Source organism: Oreochromis niloticus, linkage group LG7, assembly GCF_001858045.2.
Source record: "Oreochromis niloticus isolate F11D_XX linkage group LG7, O_niloticus_UMD_NMBU, whole genome shotgun sequence".
Lineage (NCBI taxonomy): Eukaryota > Metazoa > Chordata > Actinopteri > Cichliformes > Cichlidae > Oreochromis > Oreochromis niloticus.
This window is the reverse complement of record NC_031972.2, coordinates 40,519,003-40,525,322: the sequence shown is the minus strand read 5'-3', so window position 1 is coordinate 40,525,322 and position 6,320 is coordinate 40,519,003.

Here is a 6,320-nt window from a genome sequence, read left to right as displayed (position 1 = left end):
TAATCACCAGTGAACCTAACCCCACTAAGTTCATGTCTTTGGAAGGTAGGAGGAAGCCCGAGTACCCAGAGGGAACCCACGCAGATGATATGCACACACTTCACACAGAGAAAGGTTTGAGTGAAAAGAATTGAGACAGATATTGTCTGCTTCTATATGAAAAAAAAAAAAAAAAAAAGTTTAATTGGAAAAATGTCCATGAAAAAAAAAAAAAAACTTTTCCTTCCAGGATTCTACATTTCAAAGTGTCATCAAATAACAGATTTTAAAAAATGATAATGAAGATAACTTACAAAATACAGAATAAATGCATACAAAAGAAGCATATACATATAACAAAAATGCATGTTTTCAAAATGCAAAACACAATAGTTGCACTGACTGTGCATTTTATACCCTGACAAACAGATGAGGTTGACTGCAGGTATTCCCTGTCAAGCACACTGGAAATGAAATAAACGGGAAGGCAAGACTGGATGTGGACACATTTTAAATAAAATCAGCCCTGCTAGAGAAAAGCCAATCAACTGAAAAACCAACTGTCCAGATGATAGAATAACTGTGTGTTAGTCCCTGTAGGGAAATTACTTCTCTGCATTTAACCCATTCACCCAGTGAAGCAGTGGGCAGCCACCAATGCGGCGCCTGGGGAGCAGTGTGTAGGGACGGTACCTTGCTCAGGGTAGCCGTTCAGCAGAGTCGAACCCCCGACCTTCCAATCATGGGGCAACCACTCTACCTACTGAGCTGAGAGAGGTCCTCCCACACGCCACACTCTTCAGAATTCCACTCCACTCTCTTCTGCAGGCACTCACGCTTCCTCACAGGTCACTTGGGTTTATAGGGACAGGTCCAGGAATATCTATTCACACAAAGAACTCAGAGACAGACTAAGATAAATACACAGATTCAGATCAGAAATTGCTGGGCAGACTAATGTAGATTACTCAACAATCACAGCGCAGAAGCACCATCTTAAATAGTGCTCAGGATAGCAGGAGATCAGTGGCAGGTGTGATGATTAGGTGTGGGCCAGAGGCAGGAGCCCATGATGAGCTCCGCCCAGGCAGAGCAGAGAGAGAGAGAGTGAGAACAAAAACAAAACATGTTGCCTAACACAGAGCCAGTCGGCAAGACACGGGGACCATGACACACCCTGGCAAGCATGTCTTCAGAGGAAGCAGGATTGACAGCTGGGCAGGTCTCCTCTCCAGCATTGCCAACTGGGTAATGCTTATAGGATCAGAGATTCTGACTTTTTAAACAGAGTGCCGTTTTCAGACCTTCCTGTATTGAGAGTGGCTGGTCGAGATCCAACAGTTGGTGCCGAAAACCAGGACACCTATGGGCAATTTAGAATCACCAATTGACCTTCCTCTTATGTTACCTTATGTTCTTTCCTCTTCCTAAAGTTTCTTGTTAGCTCATCTTCTTCACTCTCTGTATTCTTACACAAGACTCTACATTTAATCATTAGTCATTATAAATCTCTGGTTCTCTTTCACAGTTTGATTTTTGTCCTTTCACTCTTGCATAACCTCCAACCGGTCACAGCATATTCAATTCAGTTAAATTTTATTTATATAGCACAAAATAACAACAACACTTGACTCAAGGCACTTTATATTGTAAAGGACCCTAAAATAATACAGAGGAATAAAATGCGTGCCCTTCCCTGAGCCTGAGGGAAGGAACGTCTTGATGCAATTTCAAAACACAAGGTTTCTTACTGTTAAAAGGTTGTTTTTCCTTCCCACTGACACCAAGTGATTGTTCAAAGGGGGTTATATGATTGTTGGGGTTTCCTGTATTGTGTGGGGTTACAGTACCTTACAATATAAAGCACCTTGAGGCAACTGCTGTTGTGATTATATAAACAAAACTGAAGTGAACTGAATTAGATTATGTGTTCACCAAAGCCATTTCCATCTTTTTTTGCAAAATCCACTACCATCTACTTTTTAGGCAAGCATGTTTACAGAAAAAGAATCGGGAAAAAAATTAATTTAAAAACACGCAAAACTCTGAAAGGTGGATTTTGTTGTAAGTTAAAATTCACAGACATTTAGTGGTCATTAAAATGTGTATAGGTTAAGTATTCGTACTTTGTATGTCTGATACTGGCTTTATAATGACTTGGTATTGGAGTGTTAGCAACCTTTGCAGTAACACGCACCACATATGGTAGAAGTAACTATCAAATGGGCTTTTCAGCATTACTTGCATTATGTGGTCAATGTGTTTAAGAAAGAAAGATTAACAAAGCCTCTGTATGCTTAACTATTCTGCCTTGTGAAGAAAAAGCCCAATTTTATGTCGACAGTACATATTTACCTTAAAATTGAATTTTTGCTGCAAATATTTTCCTCAGTCACAATACTTTGATTAAAATAGGTGGTTTTTCTGAAATGTTTTGATGATGGGGTCGTGCTTGGAAATATTTTACTTGCATTTGCTGACCTGGTCTCTGTCATTTGTGAAATCCATATTCAAATTTACAGTTCATGCATTTTTTGATAAATAAAGTTGTTTTATTATGTAATTAAGATTAATAAGTATTTTATTTAATGGATGTTTTAATAAGTGTCTTAATATTGCAATAATAATGTGACATCATAGATTTCACACAAATTTAATAATTTTTGATATTTGCAGAGAAGTTGGTCTCTTTGGAGATGATGAAGGTCTTGAAAGTAAAAACATTCATTTATACACTTATCTTCCACCCAAGGGTGAGTGTTGTCTTCACATCATATGCAAGTCTGCATACAGCATTCATGATTTCAGTCTATACATGATTGGCAAAAGAACCTATTTATAATAATAATAATGGATTGCATTTATATAGCGCTTTTCAAGGCACCCAAAGCGCTTTACAATGCCATTATTCATTCACGCTCACATTCATACACTGGTGGAGGCAAGCTACAGTTGTAGCCACAGCTGCCCTGGGGCAGACTGACAGAGGCGAGGCTGCCATATCGCGCCATCGGCCCTCTGGCCAACACCAGTAGGCGGTAGGGTAAAGTGTCTTGCCCAAGGACACAACGACCAGGACAGAAAGGCCGGGGATCGAATCTGTTACAGGTGCGCTTCCCAACCCCCTGAGCCACGGTCGCCCATATTTACAGTCTGAGTAAAACAAACAAACATATGTTAATCTAAGAATAATTTTAGTTTGTTGCCCCACAGTCGTAGCTAGACTGGCAAAATGATTGCACATTAAAAAAGGACAAAATCCACCTACAAGCACCACTGCAGGAAGACATAATAACATAGTGATAGGAGGAGACTATGGTCAGTGAAATTCTGACAGTCAAAATAACCATTAGTGATGCAAAATAGGGTGAACCTGATTTTCACTTTGACAGTAGTAATTGATGCAACTGTCACTAGTGCTGAAGGAAGGTTGACTGACATGACTGGTAAAATAAATTAAAGGTTTACAGAGGCTGACATCTCACAGATTCCAAAACTGCAACTTCGTCACACTCTACCAAAATTCAATAAACGAGCCACAAGAGAAGACCAAAATTATGATTCATATTTGAAAAACAGTGACATGAATTGAGTTTTACCTTGCTTTATTTCTCCCAAAACTTAGAAAATTGTGGTTGTGGTTTATTTTACTGAAAAACTCCATCTCCTACATTGCCTCATACCCATTTCCTGTCAAAAAAAAAAAATCGCCATTTTCCTCCCAGTTACAGAGATTTGATTGGACGACGCAAGTGTTGTGCATTTTCCATCATGTGTATTTCTCTCCATGAAATTAGGGCCCGAGCACTGAGAGTGTGAAGGCCCTGTTGTATCTGCTCCGTTTCTTCTTATTATTATTCAGGCAAAACAAGTGCCTTTTTGAGGGCTTTAACATGCTCAAAAACTCATGAAATTTTGCACGTGTCAGGTATGGTGAAAAATTTCGTATTTTAATGGTTTTACATATGAGCATTGGAAAATGGCTCTGGAGTGCGTTGTTAAATGCAACTCTACGAACACATAGTTTGAGCTACATTAATGAAATTTGGCCCACACGTGTATCATGCTGAGACAAACAAAAAAGTCAGTGGGACCATTGACACAAACCCAACAGGAAGTCCACCATTTTGGATTGAAGGTGACATTTTGGCTCTGATTTTTCCATTTCCAGGCCTTGTACTTTTTCGAACTCCTCCTTGAGATTTGATCGTATAAGCTTCATATTTGGTCAGTGTCAACTACACACCTGGGCCATGTTAAATTGTGGAGCTTTTGAGTTTTTGGGATACAGTGTGGCCCTGGAGCCACGGCAAATTTTGATCATTTGCCATGAAAATCTTATTTGCTCTCATTCTGTCATACATTATCCGATCTGGACCAAAGAGCACACATATGATAAGGCTCCAGCCCTGAACACATTTCAACTGCCATATTTGACACCAGTGACAGCGCCACCTAGTGGGAACAGGAAATGTCATGTTTTACACTTTGGGGTACAGTATAGCGGTGGGTGACCTGTGCAGCCTCAAACTTCTCCAGGAAAGCCTTAAGGAGTTGGTCTTGGGTTACAGTGAAAAGTGTGAGTTTCTGGAAAACAGTGTGACCCCAGCAGCATGGCAAACATCGATGTCTCGCCATGAAGAAACAAATTAGTATAACTTAAAGAAATCCAGTCTGATCAGTACCAGACTTTACAGCCATGATGACAGACCCGCCCTGAACAGATTGATATGCCCATTGTCAGGAATACGCAGCGCGCCACCTAGTGGGAACAGGAAATGTCATGTCTTATACTTTGATATACTTAATTTTACAGGTTCATCAGATCCACCTCAAAAGCGGTTAAGATTAACATCAGTCCCTCATGATGCTTCTGTGAGAAAATTGTGAGTTTAAACTGAACGGCGCACCCTGGTGGCAAGGCGTTTCACCATGAAAGATGAAGTGGCTTTTGAGGGGCTTGGAAAGCTTTGGTGACATTTTTCCCTCTTTTCACATCTCGTACTTTGACAAACTCCTCCCAGGGATTTCAACAGATTGACTCGATCTCCAGTGCAGGGAATCTAAAGACCTTTGTGATGTTAAATTACGAAGCTTTTTACGTTCAGGGAAACAGGGTGGTCATGGCAGCACGTGGAGTTTCTTTTTTTTTTTTTTTGTCCTGTCCCGTTTGGACTTTAAGCCATCAGAATTGTTGTCTGAAGGCCAAGAAAGATGCCAAGCGGATTTACTTTACCAATTGGATCACCATGGCCTTGCCATATTGGTCCATTTGATTGACCTTTATTATAATTATGTATTTATTTGATTTGATTTTTCGGTTGTTACAGATGGGACAGACATGACTGGGGGATAGGACAGGGAGAAAAAATGAAAGAAAGAGAGGGAGAGAAAGAAAAATAGAGGGGAGAAGAGATGGTGAGAAAGGGGGGAAGAGAGAAAAAAAAAGAAAGAAAAACAAACAAAACACCTGGATCACCTGTATGGGGATAAGAAAAAACAGACGAGAAAACAAACAAAACAGAGCAACATAATAAATACAACACCATCACAATAAACTAGCTAACAGAAGATAACAGTAGATACTAAATATTACATGTTATTGTGCAGTACGCAAGATCGACAGCGCACAATGTGCTTTGAGGTAGCAGCCAAGAAAGGTGTAGCTTGTGTCTGTGAAAACCCATGTGTACACCTGTGTGCACACCTGTGTGGATCAGCACGCTTGTATTCAAAAGGTTTCACAATGTAATGATCTGCTAGGGTGTGTGGGGAGCCATAGCCCCGTCCCCCAGGGCATGAAGCAGGTATGGAGGAGATCCAGGCCCCAGACATCCAGAGGCCCCAGAATACGAGGACCCAAAGAGGACCACCGGGGGGCAACCGTGCCACCCTCCTGGGAAGAGCTGAGGAGAGCCCCAAACGAGAGGTCACCCAGCAGCCACAGAGCAGAGGCCAGAGGGGGTTGCAGTGACGTGCCCGCGGGCTCTGCCGGCAGCCAGCACGTGGAGTTTCAATCACTCGCCAAAAAGCAGTAATCTGCTGTCACTCAGAAACACAATGTCCAATCTCTCCCAAACGTTGCAGGTATGAGTCAAGAGTCAAGCTCGGAAATATTTGATATGCCATATGTCAGTAATGGTTAGAGCGCCACCTAGTGGGACGACTATAATCATCATTGAACGGGTGGCTCGATGTGCCGGGGTGCGAGGGCCTCAAATAATTAAAAGGGTTAAATCATGTAAATTGGCTAACAGAAGTTACTGCCCGTCAGAATTTAAAGTTCCAAAGACTATTTTCGCTGTGCAAATTATATTCATGCAAGGCCCATTAAGCATGTG